The 14819-nt window shown below is 49.7% G+C and overlaps 1 long non-coding RNA gene across 2 annotated transcripts in view; it reads right to left on the bottom strand.

The window, feature by feature from the left end:
- Positions 1-14819, bottom strand: part of LOC109492493 — a 34518-nt gene that overhangs the window by 10616 nt on the left and 9083 nt on the right. For both annotated transcript variants that reach the window (XR_002736831.2, XR_006587009.1), the window contains exon 3: positions 12246-12435. This is a non-coding gene — a long non-coding RNA (uncharacterized LOC109492493). The remainder of the gene's footprint in view (positions 1-12245; positions 12436-14819) is intronic.

Raw genomic sequence — 14819 nt, forward strand, 5'->3', positions numbered from 1 at the left:
GTTTATTCATTTTTGACAGAACAGAGCTTAAACGGGGGAGGGGCAGAGAGAGAGGGAGACAGAATCCAAAGCAGGCCGCTGGCTCTGAGCTGTTAGCACAGAGCCTGACGCGGGGCTCGAACTCACTGACGGTGAGATCATGATCTGAGCCAAAGTCAGACACTCAACCGACTGAGCCACCCCAGCACCCCCCAAAATTTTACGTTTTTAACTTCACATTTAATGATCCCGGATCAGCATTAAAGTCCTGACTTTTCACTGATACACTTACATGTGTTATTTATTACTGCCATCCCATACCTGATACTAACAACAATGGTCTGGAACTCTAAATTGAGTCCCTCACCCAAGGACTTCTGTCCATTTATTTGCAACCTATGGCTTCCCTTCCCCCACATGGTTGGAAATCCTTCGATCCCTTGTTCCCAGTCACAATGCCAGATACTAAGGTGGTAGAAACTTTGGGCCTTAAGGCCCAGTCAGAAGTAGAAGAAAGAAGATAGGACCAGGAGATGTCTCTCATCCAGAAGGAAGAGGAGCAACCTGCCCAGGACATGGTGCCCTTTCAGGCAAACCTAAGAGATACTACACTTGAAGGAGGAGCCCGTTCTGCCTCTCCCGGTGCTTTTGCCAAAGCACCTAACTCTGCCTAAAATATCTTGCCAGGTCTCCTTGTAATTGCCTGAAATTCTAACCACGACAATCTTTTCCACAAAAGAGAAAAAAAGAGCTTAAATAACATACTTGGGAAAGTCAAATCTTGGGTTGCAGGCAGAGTACAAATGACACCAGATCTCTTCCTGTTTTCCAGAGCTGACTTTGGGATGGAGATGGCCCCATGGGTGAAGAATGGGGGAAGGAGGCTGAAGCGTGATACTTTGCCACTAGCCTGCCTTGTGTGTTTGCATCTGGTCGGAGAGGGAATCTCACAATTTTAGAGCCGGAAGAGACCGGAGCGCATCTAGTTCAGCTCCCTGGTTTACAGATAAGATGTTGAGATCTTGCCTGGCCCATTCACTGCCATATACTCAGTAACTAGAGTCCTACCTGGCACGGAGTAGGTGTGTTATAGGTATCGAATGAATGAATGTATGCATTTGTTGTCTGTCCACTCTGATTTAGAAGCTATGGTAGCTATTTACAGTGCAACATCCATTGTGGAGTAATGTCTAAGGTTATTGAGATGAGGTAGTGGGCAGAGCCGAGACTAACCCAGATCTCAGCCCACAGCTCTCTATAATACTACACTGACAGGTGGAAGCTGTGGAAAAATGGAAACTGTATGCCAAAGCAGCCATGGCTCACATGATCCCATGCACGTGAGGGGCCAAGGTAAAGGAGGCTGGTGCATCCCTGCCCTCCTCATGGGCTCCTGCACACGGGCCCGGTGGTAAATGCCACCACGAGCCAGTCTCCGCCTCTCCAGAGACTTTGATTTCTCCAGCCTGTCAAGTTTCCATGGAGAACTTATTTTCCAGAATCAGCTTATTTCATTTTTATAATACAGGCTCTTTAAGACAAGTGATAAAAACAACATACAATTTATTACTAGCAGTAGCAGAGGGGGATGTTCCTTTCCAAATGTTTTTTGTCATCCAACACACATTTACTGAGCACTTACTATGTATGTAGCATTTGCTATACGCTGAGGATATACTGTCAAACGAGACACAGTTACCAACCTTGAGGTTATAAATATATTAAGAGACAAAAGGGTAATTTTAAGTGTAAAACTTGTCCGATAAGAGGAAGCATGAGATGTTGTAAAATCAGAGACAGCTAATCCAGCCGAGCAAGGGGTCAGAAGATTTCCTAGGATGATGTTTTTAAGCAGAGACCTGAAGAACAAGTCAGTGGGGTGGGAAGGAAGGATTTTGTAGGTAGACGGAATAAACTATGCAGAGGCCCAAGGGTCAGAAAAGGCATCACGCTTTGGTGGGGCTGTAGGTGTTTGTCATGGCTGGTTCAGAGCGTTTTAGACCAGGTGGGTTTTGCTAAGGAATTTGAACTTCAATCTGAGGACACTGGGGAATCCTTAAAAGGTTTGCATGACAAGATCTGGTTTCACTTCAGAAGTTTTAGTGGGAGGGAATGGTGGCGAGTCATTGGCAGTACGATCTAGGTCTTCTAGAAAGCTGTAGTGGAGATCCAGATGAGAAATGCCTGCAACCTGTTTAAGATGTGGAGACAGAAGAATGGATCTGGTTCGAGAGTTACTCAAGAAGCATCCTATACAGGACTTGGTGCCTGGTCAAACTTGGAGGAGAACTCAGGGAGGACACGTGAGTTTCTTGTGTCAGTGACTGAGGGACTAGAGGTACTATTCACTAAGATAGGGGTATGGAAAGAGCAGATTCAAGATGTCCCATAGGCAGGTGACCCTATGGGTTGACGGCGCGGGAGAGTGAGATAGGCTGGAGTTAGATTTGAAACTCATCAACCTAAAGATATTTATGAAACCAGAAGGCGGGGTGGATGGGATTGCCCAGGGAGAGAGCCCATGGAGTGAGAAGAGAATTGGACCAAGGAGAGATCCCCGAGGAACTCTTACACATAAGGGACAGGCAGAGGAAGAAACGCCCTGGCGGAAGTTGCCAGAGAGAGAACCAGAAAGCCCGGAATGTGGCATCGTGGAAACCAAGGGGAGAGGACATTTGGAAAAGGAGGCTGCCAACAGCAATATCTGGTGTGTATTTTAGTGAGATAAGGGATGGATTTTACCAAGGAGATCATTGGTGACTTTGTCTCAAGACCACCGGTACAGTGGAGGCAGAGCCAGACTGCTGTGGGTGGGAGACCTAGGGAAGGTGAGAACATGGTGCCAAATCAAGGCAACCCTTTCAAGAAGTTCGACGGGAAGGGGAGGCACAACTGAAGAACTAGGGAGGGTGACAGTTAAAAAGGAGTACATACAGTCAAGACATTGGTTTTCTTCTTTTACAGTGGGAGGGGTCAAAGAGAAAGAGGGGATAATTGAGGGTGTAAGGTCCCTGAAGACATGGGAGGGGATGGGATCCAGAGCCCAGTTGGAGGGATTACTCTTGGAGGGAGGGCAGGCGAAAAGGATAGTGCTGATGTGGGTAAGTGTGTAGGTGAGGTGGCAGGAAGCTGAGGGAGTTCCCATCAGATGGCTTCTATTTTCTCCGTGAAGGAGGAGGCAAGTTGGTCTACTGCCTGTGGTAAGGGGCAGGAAGAAGTGGGAACAGGGGGGTTGGGAACAGCAGTCTCTGTAAAGAACGCGAGAGAGCTGACCACGATCAGACGATTGCCAAGAACGTTCAGGGGCCAGTGGCAGTTAGAGTCCCTGAACTTGCAATGGCACCAGTCTTTGGCGAGTGTACTGGCAGCCCCCAGCAGCCCGGGAGAGGAATGGAAAAAAATGAAGAGTTGGTCGTTACAGTTTTACATGGTAAGAGCAAGAGGGTAAGCACATTGTTGGTCTAGGGCTAGCAAGGAAAGGAAGTGAAAACAAAAAGAGATTACCAGAGAGAAAATAGAAGGGTCAAACACTTACTGAGGGCCTTCGATAGCTTTGGTAATATATGCAGGAAAAAAGAAACACAAAGATAGGGCAAACTTGGTTCCCAAATTGGGTTCTGGGGCCTCAGAATCGAGTGTAACAGACATACGGTCTCCCTGCCTCGTGCCTGCAGTCCAATAGGTCTAAGGTTGGGGGGTTCATGTGACTCTTCTGTAGCCAGGTTTGGAAAACACCGGGACCCGTGGGAAAAGCAGACAAGTAAACAGACATACGGAATACATACAGTGCCATCACTCCATGACTCGGGTCTATTTGGGGTGCTGTGCAAGCCGAGAGGGCTCGGAGCAGGCAATGAAGAGGGAACAATAAGGGAATTTTCCTGGAGAAGGTGAGTCTGTACCTGAGCATGACTGGTGAGTTGGAGCTGGCTGAGCAAAGAGGGGAAGACGCCAAATAAAGCATTTCAAGTCGGGGAACAGCATGTGCAAAGACAGAGCAGCGTGACGTCACTCGCTGCGTTTGTGGGGTCATTTGGTGTGGCCAGAGCAAAGGGTGTAAACACGGGAGTGGTGAGGTCTCTCAAGAGAGGGAAGCAAGGACCAGATTGTTTGCAGCCTCATTTTCCATCAAAAGAGCATTTCTCTGACACGGCCAGGGCCAGGGTGCACTTAAGAAAGAAGCCAAGAATCCTGGCTTTCACAGTAAATAACTTAGAAAGCAGGCTCCTGGGGCCTGGGAGGATTAGGCTGGCTGGTATAATGCTTCAGATGTGATTTTCGCAGGCCACTAGGTGGTGAACAGTATTTTTGCTCTGACGAGAAACTAAGCATTTTCCCATTTGTATTTATTTACTGACTTTTAGGGAAAGGCAGATGTCCTAAGCTCAGTGAGAATTATTGAAGGAGCCTCCCTTCTGGGCTCTGAGCCAAAAGCCAGGATAAGCAGCAGCCTGAAGTGATCAAATTTAAAATATATGGACATTGTGGAGAGATGTTTCCCCCCAAACAGTTTCTCCTCCTTCTTTCCCTGACCCTGAAAGCCTCAAGTAGGCTTGAATGCCCTCTTTCCCTCACTCCTTGTTCTCAGAAATCTCCAGGCATATATTTGAAGATAAACCACACAAACACAGGCGTTTCATTTGTTTAGCAAACCCAAAGGTCACGTCTGGGGGCTGCTGAAGTCAGATTCTACCCACTTAACCTTCTGCAGAGTCTCCAAAATATAGTGAATCTGGAATATTCTATGAAGTCGGGGCAACGTGGCTCTCAAACACATACTAGGAAGACAACCTAGGACTTTGCTATCCTGGACCCAGTGTCTGCCCAGAGAAGACTCAAGGCTCAACATTCGAGCCTAGAGTGCGTTTTGAACGCACTCCTGCTAATGGGAAGGAGAATCAGGCTCTCTCAGCCAGCCTGCGTTTGCAGCTGGAGCACCAGGCCGTAAGGCCTCCAGAGACCTATGGACTTGGGAGCCAGGAGGAAAGCAGGACATCATCCCCATGCCATCTCTCAATATACAGTATTCGTTCCAAGAGCTAGAAAAGAAGCAAGAGGCAAGGGGAGGATCAGGGAGGAGGCGGAACCTTGCTGGCTAGGAGCCCAGGCCCACCTGCAGTCAAGCCTTCTCCAGGGTGCTTGCCTCATTAGGCAGCAGAGACACCGAGTCTCAGCCTCAGAATTCTGTAGCTCTTCGTGACCCCCAGGGATTATCTCGTTCGAGCAGAGAGAGACAATCGCCAGTTCTGAGCCTCTGCAATCCCTCGAGTCCTTCTGGCTCTGTGGCCAAAATGAGCTTCCCATAAAAAAAAAAAAAGAGGGTCTGGAGTTGCCGGTTTTAGCACTCTTAGATTTAAAAGCTGCTGAGGGGGATGGGAAAGGCTTCACTAATGAAGATGTGACCGCGAGGTCCTGGGCACGTAACCCACACCTCTCATTTTGGCACAGAGGGTCTCAGGCAGGGCAGGCAGGTACAAATAATGTCCAGGCACTGGGAACACCAAGAGTGTTCGTCACAGTTAAGATCTAGTGAGGATTACTGTATGTGGGGCGTCGTGCTAAGCACCCTCACACATGACATAATCTACTCACTAGGAGAGGCTGAGAGATGGCAGGAAAGAATACCATAGCCCAAGAGCTGAAGGAAGGGTCTCGGCAACTGTATTCATTCAGGCTAAGGCTCCCCTAACAGCCTACTGGAGCTGCCTTAACAGAGTTCCATAGACTAAGTGGCTTAAACAACAGAAACTTAATTGTATCGAGCTGTGGAGGCTAAGCGTCCAAGATCAGGATGTCCCCGTGGTTTGTTCTTTCTGGAGGCCGTGAGGGAAGGGATCTGTTCCAGAGCTCTCTCCTTGGATTGTTGATGACCATCTTCTCCCTGTGTCTTCACTCATTGGCCCTCTGTGCATGCCTCTGTGTCCAAATTTCCCCTTTTTATAAGAATACCAATCATTTTGGATTAGGCCCCACGCTACTGACTTCATTTTAACTTGATGGCCTCTGTCAAGATCTACCTCCAGGAGTGCCTGGGGCAGCTCAGTGGGTTAAGCATCCGACTTTAGCTCAGGTCATGATCTCAAGGTTCGAGACCTACATCGGGCTCTGTGCTGACATCTCAGAGCCTGGAACCTGCTTCAGATTCTGTGCCTCCCACTCTCTCTCTGCCTCTCCCCTGCTTGCATTCTCTCTCTCTCTCAAAAAAATGAATAAACATTAAAAAAAAAAAAAAGATCTACCTCCAAATAAGGTCACATTCTAAGCTACTGGGGTTAGAACTTCAATATCTGAATTTGGGGGAGGGACATAATTCCACCTGTAACCATGACATCTAACCAGACCCTCTCCTTTTATAAATGAGGATATTAAAGCCTCGAGTGGGAAAGCAACTTGTACAAGGTCACACAACAAAGTGAAAAAACTAAGACTAGGGGCACCTGGCTGGCTCAGTAGGTGGAGCGTGTGACTCTTGATCTCGGGGTTGTGAGTTTGAGCCCCCATGTTGTGTGTAGAGATTACTTTAAAAAAATCTTTAGAAAAAGAAAAAACTAAGACTAGAACCCAGGGCTTTTGGGGGCTGTGAGCCTTGAGCACACTGCCTGGGGAGGAGCAGCATTCTGGAAGCCCTTCCTCCAAGATAACCCCTGAGGTTGGGCAAGTCTGGGTGGCACCCACTAGAATCTCTTTACAGACCTGGGGTGAGGACACCCTAAAACTCTCTTATGAACCAGTACTTGGAAAAAGACAGAAATGCCAGAGTGGAAGGAGTCCTATGAACGGAGCTCAGTATAAGCACTGGGGTTTATTTTTTAATGGCCAGGGCCCTCGTTAACAAGGCAGATATGTAGTGCGTCACCCAGAACTTTGCTCCCTGCCTGCAGCCCCCCACAGCATAGTTAGCCAGAATATGCTGGGTGGTGCTGGCTTCCCACAGCCTCTCTCTTTGGGCCCACCTCCGCCTAGAGGCTGGCATCTGGCCTCCATACCTTCCAGAAGGCAGGTAGTCCTCCATTTTGCAATCAGCTGTGGGAACTCACTGAGGCTCTTTTGAAAGTCTCAAAGTCTCATGCAACCTGCAGGAGGTACATGGGTTTAAGAGCGTTGCTGTGTGGCTTCAGAAGCAAGGAGGCAAAAATTGAGATTGAATATAGCACAGAAGTGTGGGTGACACCAAACCACAGATGAACTGATAGGCTGCGGGGAAGGAAGTGAAAAGTTCACCTTGTCCTTCGGTGTAACAGAGGGCTGTTGGTTTTGTGGAGGTTTGCTTTAAAAAAAAAAATTCATTCAATAAAAATAGCTCGGTGGGACAACACATTATAGCATTCGTGGAAATAAAAACGAGGAACCACATCACAGGCTGTTCTGCTCCGAACTTGGCCCTGCTTCCCTGGGCAGCTCCCAGTTCCTTCTGATGAATGCAGCAGCAGTGGAGGCCCTCGCCCCGTCCCAGGTGGGGTCTGGCCTTCAGGGAGGAAGGGAGGAGGTGGTTCAGAGGCATCAGCTGTTTCCCTGCATCTGAGCCAAGACCCTGGCCTCGGTAGAAACTCAGCTTTGTCCTCCGCGTCTGTCTTCCGCACTGTGAAAAGTTTCCATCACAAAGGGCTGATTCAGGAAACTAAGGTTAGAGGCAAACGGGTCTTATTTGAAAATGGTGAAGGCCAGCAAGGCCCTGGGCTTCCTGCACTGATTGCTCTCCTGGGGCCTGGGACCAGCCCAGCAGGGTGGGGCAGGCGGCTCTGCAGGTTGCAGGATGTGAAAGTGGGGACTGAGGTTAGGAAAAAGAATCAAAGGCTGGGACCAGAACACACCCAGCAGAGGGCCATGTGCAGTTCTTCTCTTTAGGGTTTCCTGTGGGTACACTGAGAACATTGTGTTCTGGCTGTGAACTCGCCTGGCTGAGCAGGCTCCAGACTCAGCCCCTGGGTCCTAGTGCTGCCTCTCACCCACGCTCGGTTTCAGCTGCCAGTACCTGCCTGGGGGCCACTGCGGGGTCCCTGGGAGGCCATCTCCACCGTGTCCTCCCTCCTGGGGCAGCACTTACATTCCGATTCATTCTTCACGCAACAGCCTCTCGTGTCCCACATGACAAAACATCCTTCAGATGAAAAAACTGAGGCTCCAGGGAACTGGTAGGAGCAACTGTGGTCAGTATTCAAGGCTTTTGGATCCAGGGACGCTTTGGGGATATTTGATTTGGAGACATCACTTCAAACCCTTGAACTAAATGTGAGCCTTTGCCTTCAAAGTTTCTCTCCAGGTGAACTTGAGAATAAGGTGCTTCTTTCATAAATTCTCCAAAACAGCTCAAGGCTCATGCATGTGGCACAAAGCTATCCAGAGGAGCCATGGCCTGACCTCTGCTCTGCCTGGAGCCCGGGGAGCACTAGTGCTCACTTCTGCACTGTGCATGAGCTCCCTGGAACCGCTGCCACGGGCCTTTGTGCAGCACCACACCAGGCCTCAGGTCCCAGGTCGTGCTGTGCCTGGGTGCCTCCTGGAACTCCGAGGCACATGCTGGGCTCCAGGCCAAGTAGCCAAGTACCAACAGGCCAGCAGAGAGGGAAAGGGGAACTTAGGAGAGGATGGAGACTCTCTGGCAAAAGGAGACTTTTGCAGTTCTTAGAAGGGGTTCTCAATGATAAATTCTTCTACTAGATCGTAAACCTCTTTTTCCAAGTCATCTTTATATCCTGTGTGTGTGCTGGTCCTGGATAGACAGTCGTTGAATGACCTGAAAGTCACTCACTGGAACGCCTTGCCTTTAGCTGCAGATCACAGTCCTTCAACAACTGCACAGTGAGCACCTACTGTGTACTAAGCATGGATGGAGACAATGAGGATACAATTGCTAAAAACAAAGATACAAACAAAGGAAAGGCAGCCATGGTGTCTGCTCCTCCTAGAGACCACGGTCCAGTGGAAAGACGGGCATTCAGTTAGCAAGAACAATCCTAAGGGTCCCTGGTTAGCCTGGGGGGGAAGTCCAGGCTGCTGTGGGGGCGCACAGAGCAGGGAGAACTAACTAGGCTGGGGGCCCAGCAAAGTCCTCGAAAAAGGGGTCTTTCAGCCGAGACCCAAAGGAAGTAGGAGTTAGCCAGATGAAGGAGGTTGGAAAAGGGGGGTTCCCACAGAAGTTACAGTGCCTGTGAAGACCTGGAATTTAGAGAGCAGGTGGTTCATGAAAGAACTGAGGAAAGCCTTCTAAGACTTCTGAACTCCCCCAACAGGAAAGCTAGCTCTCCAGGGGAGAGCCCAGGCACTGGTGTTTTCAGTGAGGAGGGAATCCCACTACTTCGCTGGGGCCATTCTCCAGGCTCCAGACTCCATTACTGGGGAAACCAGAGAAATCCTATAAGATGGCTGGGACACCTCTTGAAGCAGGAAGGCTATGGGTGTGGCCGGAAGGGGCACGTCCTGGTCCAGGCATGGGGACCGTGGACTGAGATATCGGGAAAATCACTTCCCACCTCTCTCTCTGGACCTCTATTTTCAGGCTTTGACTATTCTCAGTATTTAGCCTGACGCTCAGACCTTCCTGAATTAATGGACGACTGCAGTTTCCATCTGTAAAAAATCATTCCTTCTAATGCTGAGATTCTGGGTCTGAGACCCAAAGGCAGTCGTGCCCAGGATGTTTTGGACAATGGAAGTGCCACAAAAGGAAAGAGCACAGTACCCAGCATCCCCACAGCAAATGTTTGCTGAATGAATAAGCGAGCAAGCGAATGAATGAATGAGTGGATGCCCTCCCTGGAGTTACTCTCAAAGCTCCTGACCCTGTGCACTCATTGTCACCGGCGCACCCACTTCCCAGGCAGCTACCAGACTGAATGGGGAAAATGAACCCTAGATCTTGTTTCAAGTTTTCCATCATCCTGGAGGAAGGGGTAAGAGGACTGCAGGGAGTGGAGAGGCAGTGTGAGGAAGAAAAAGGACTCAGGTGTGCAGAGTCTGAAAACTAGCATTCTTTCATGGAACTCCCTTATGAACCCCAAACCTGACAAGTGCTCTGCCCCCCTCCCGTGAGTTCGTGAGTTCGGCTAGAACTCACCAGGGCTTACCGGAAGAGCTCTGGACATGAACAAGTGCTCCCTGAGCCACCGTATCTCCTGTCTGCCCTGAATCAGGCCCTGCAGTGAGGGCAAGAGTTCCCAGCTGGGCACACCCTCAAATGCATTTTCCCTCTCCAGTGGGTTTCCAGGCTAGCCCGCAGAAGCCTGATTCATCCACAACCACGCTGAAACATAGAATTAATTCCGGCTCTACCCTGGGTGAGCTAGGCCATTATGGCAACCAAACCACCACTTACAGCATTATTTTGATGGGAAAATGTGTTCTAAGCTCCAAGCAACCAAATTATAAGTGGGACACAGGCACACCCAGGTTCAAATCCCAGTTTTAACACTTCCTAACCATGTGGTCAGGGACACAGCACCATCCTCCCAGCCTCAGTTTCCCAGGATATCGAAGAATACCTCCTTTAGAAGGTTGTAGTGCAGACTAAATAGACTAAATGGAGGTGCCTCATGGCACATGGCAAACATTTCCCTTCATCCTTTCAGAGGGCCTTTTATAGAGAGACCTAGAGACAAGCCTTCAAATGCAGCCCCTCAGAGGAGGGCTCTTACCCAGCTTGCAATGGAGACAGTATTACCATTGGACTCAGACTTAGAGCAAGTGTTTATGAGATAAATGAGCTGCTGTCTTAGAAATCACAGAACATTCCTCATCTTTGACCTTCTCTAGGCTCTTACTGGCTTATCTGAGCCAAGAAACTTCTCCGTGCCCCTACTGAGCTCCCTCTCCCCCCAATCTCCATGAACAGCATTGTTCTGGCTTCCTTTGCTCCGGGTCCTGGGAAGGGGCTTCATCTCCGGAAGGGGCCAGAAGTCCTGGCCTTTCACCCAGGGCCTGGACATCGGCCCACAAGAGCAAGCAGGAGGGCGGGGACCCAGGCGGCACACCACAGCAGCCTGTGGAAAGGCAGGCCTCCTCCAGCCGGCTTTGGCTTTGGCCCCTCCTCACTCTGTTTGTTTCCACGAGGCAGCCAGAACGGTTTGTACCCTAAGGATGGTGAGCCGGCCAAGGAATCCGTAGGGTCCTAAAGGTCAACCGTCTTCGTTTTCTTGCCCTTGTTCCCAAAAGTCAGAGTTTCCTGGCCTTGGGCTCCTTGTCCCCTGCCCAGGGTCACCAGCACTGTGGGGGTGAGTCACCTTGAATGAGACCCCCACATCCTACACTGTGCTTCTCACATTCCACCTCCACTTTGGTACCGTGTCTCCACAGTAACCCCCCTTTTTCCCATTCGGACCCACATAGTCTTCTCAGACTCTTCCTCCACCTTTCTAGGTCCTGTCAGGGCCCTCTCACTGCGCAGTCTCCACTGCTCCAGCCCCACCCCCACCTCTTTACCCACCCCACCTCCCACCCCACCCCCCAATTCTGCAATAGCAAAACACAAAAACAAAAAACTCTTGTGAAAGTACTGAGTTCATGGTCAAAATTCAACAGCGCAGAAGGTGCAAAGTGAAAAAGTAAAACCTCACCCTCCCCTCCATCCCTCAGAGATAACATCTGTGAATAGTTTTTCCAGCATCCTTCTAGTTGTTTTCTCCACACAGTTCAACGTGTGTCTGCAGGGGAGTGTCCTGTTTTTGCTTCAGAATGAGATTAGAGGACACAAACTGTTCTGCAACTTGTTCTTTTTACCTAGCAGTATATCTTGGACATCTTTCCAAAGTCTACCTTCCTCTTTTTCACACCCACATAATATTCTATGGCGTGGAGATAGTATTTCTTTAACCATTCTCCTGCTGTGACACTTCAGTGGTTTTCAGGTTTTGCAATCACTATCTAACTGGTTCCCTGCCCCAGGCCTCCAACCTCCAGTCTGTCCTTCCCAGGTCGCTTGACAGCGACAACACCTGGTCTGTCGGGCATTCCTGACTCAACCATCTTCCTTGTGTGAGGCTATTCACTAGGTGTCTCATCTCCCTTCCTAACCTTACGCTCCTCAAGACAGGGCACTCGAGGCTTGTCAACTCTATGGTTTTTGATCCAATCTCAGTGCTGCCCTAGGCACATATGAGGAGGTTCTCAGGCCATATGGATACTTATTTTTTCCTGCTCATATATATTTATTGGCAACTCTGTGGACCTGCCCTGCACTAGAGCTCCAGGATGAAACAGATACAACCCCTGGTCTCCTGAAGCTTGCAGTTTAGTCGGAAAGACAGGCATTGGGGGCCCACACAGATACATACCTGTATAATTCCATACTGGCTGAGTGCCTTGAAAGGAAACAACAGAGGAGAAGAAGGGATGGGGCCACCAGGGAAGGCCTCTCTGAAGAGGCGATGAGGTGAAGGGAGAGAGGGCCAGTGTAAGCCAGCGGACTGTGGGATCTGGTTCCCATTCAGGGTTGCTTTGGATACTTCCCTTTGGTCTTCTCATCTGACAAGAAGGGAAATCCCCCTTTCAGTTTTGACTTTCTGTGACAGTAATAAATGCTATCAGAGTTCACAGGAAGCAAGTTCCCCACTGCCTGGGAGGGAGCAGGGGAGACTTCCCACCGATTTCACATTGACCCTGAGTCACATGTAGGCTCTAGTTCCATTCAATTCTGGGCCAAATACTTGCTGAGCATATCTAACATACAGAGGTAGGTGTGTGTGTGTAGGGGTGTGTGTGTGTGTGTGTGTGTGTGTGTGTGTGTGTGTGTAGGTGGTGGCGGTGTTGGTGGGTGTTTAAAGATTTAAAATACATGAAGGAGTTTACAGTGTGATGTGGCCTCAGACCCAGGATGGGATCGTTTCAACACACGATGTCAAGTGAGTGGGGAGGAACACATCCCAGCCCTGTGAACTGAGCAGGGCTTCAAAGTCAGGCAGGTTTGGGTTGGACTCCCTGTCCTTACTCCCCAACAGGGGAACATGGAGATTCCCACCTATGTTCAAAAAGGGCTCCTGGAGGGCCCTGAACTTGAGACCAGCCTGCAGTCAGAGCTAGAAGGAGCTAGAAAGGCATCCAGGAAGAGTAATTAGTGTGAAGACAGGAGCCAGCTGGAAGGGAAGACACTTGACAGCACAGAGGAAAGACTCCCCACACGGCACAGGGAACCTGGGTGAAGTGAATTATACCGGCATTGAAAGAAAAACCCAAGCCAAAAAGAATAGTTTAAGGAGTGCGAGTATCCTCATTCTCCTTCCAGGCCAAGGATTTCATACTCTACTCGAGAAGTCACCAGATAGGACAAGACAGAAATCGGCTGTTACCTCTGCCAGTCTCACGTCCAGGTCTATGTACCTGTTTCTCTTTAGTGTGATTAAAAATACTGTAAATTATATGCTTATACTTTGATGTCCTCCTTTATGATCTACGGTACAAGGCTGTATATATTTTGCACATCTACATACATATTACTGTGCAAAGTTGTATACACAAAGCCTTGCATACTGTACTTTATGGAAAATTTAAGAGCGTTTCAGAGGTAATTAGAGCCATATGTGATTTTCCCCTCCTGGGCTGTGGGAGGAAGATGAATCTAGAGATAGCAAGGGGCTGCCCTAAAGGCTCGCTAGGCCAAGGGAAGGAGACAGACTTGCTCTAAGGACAATGGGGAGATATTAAAAGGTTCAAGAGGGAGACCTTAGTGATGTTGAACAAAGGTAATATCAAGAGAAATCGTCAGGCTCTTCCTGTTTCTACTTTAAAAAAAAAAAAAAAAAAAAAAAGAGTTGCCTCCAGAATTGGAGCAGTAAATCCTAGCTACTTCTGTCCACAATTTATCTCTGTGCCTCACTTGCTCTGTCTGTAAAGGGAAACCTCACCGGCCAGAGAGTGGGGCCCCGGCAGGACCACAAGATCAACTTTCGCTGTAATGGGAGGCCCAGAGGCTAAGGGGGCTTTAGGCCAGCCTCAGCAAAACCCAGTAACATTGCTGTCAAATCTGAATGTCATTTCTTGCCTCCAGGGCTGGCCAGCTCTGGAGTTGGTGCTTCAGGATTAGGATCCTGTTCTCTGGGGAAACAGCTTGGGGAAGCTCCTGCAAGACCTATTGATGTCCTTCTTTCCAGGATCAGAGACTCTTAAAACTTTCCAGGAGATTGAGGCAACACGCCTCATTGTACAGCCCTCAGCAAATGCAGCAGCTGCACCAAGTGCTAAAGAAAAGCTCCCATAATAACCATGTGTGATAATAAAAAGATAAAGAGGCAAATAGGTATGTAGGTCAGCTCAAAAATAGCCACCCACCCGTTTGGCCTGGGTAACCGTTTATGCCAGGTGGGTACAAAGGGTTTTCTTCCTTCCCCTCCCCAGCTGATCATTCTCTGCTCTTTTCAAGGTTGCCGTAAATAAAAGTCCCTTCCTGTGCGAGCTGGAGGTGGCCTGGGCGTCTCTGGCCTGCAGCCTTCCAGGGGCAGGCACTGCTCTCTGCACTCCCTCCATCAAACAAATCCTGGGGTCAGAGGGCACAGGGCTTGGCCTCTCTGACGCGGGTTCTTGGGGCTAAGTCAGGGTTTGGGGTGATGACTCACAGACGCTCCCCCCACCGCCCCTCTAGGTTTTGCGTGCACCCAGGAGGCCTCCCCTACCCCAACAGAGAACGCTTTGTTAGCGGACCCGGTCGGAAGAGAGTTACAGCCTCAGGGTTGTAAGGGCCTCCTCTGCCTCTCCCTCCTCCCCCACTTCCCCCTCTTCTGCCCTCAACAGAAAGGCGCCGGCCCCTTCGCCCTGCCCCCACCCGGCAGCCCCGAGACCTGAGCGAAACGCTGAGCTCAGCATCTGTGGCGGGACAGCGTTCCCCCGGACGGTAGGAGGAGTCTCTTTCCTCACGG

The sequence above is a fragment of the Felis catus genome, chromosome D2, assembly GCF_018350175.1.
Source record: "Felis catus isolate Fca126 chromosome D2, F.catus_Fca126_mat1.0, whole genome shotgun sequence".
In the NCBI taxonomy this organism is placed as follows: Eukaryota; Metazoa; Chordata; class Mammalia; order Carnivora; family Felidae; genus Felis; species Felis catus.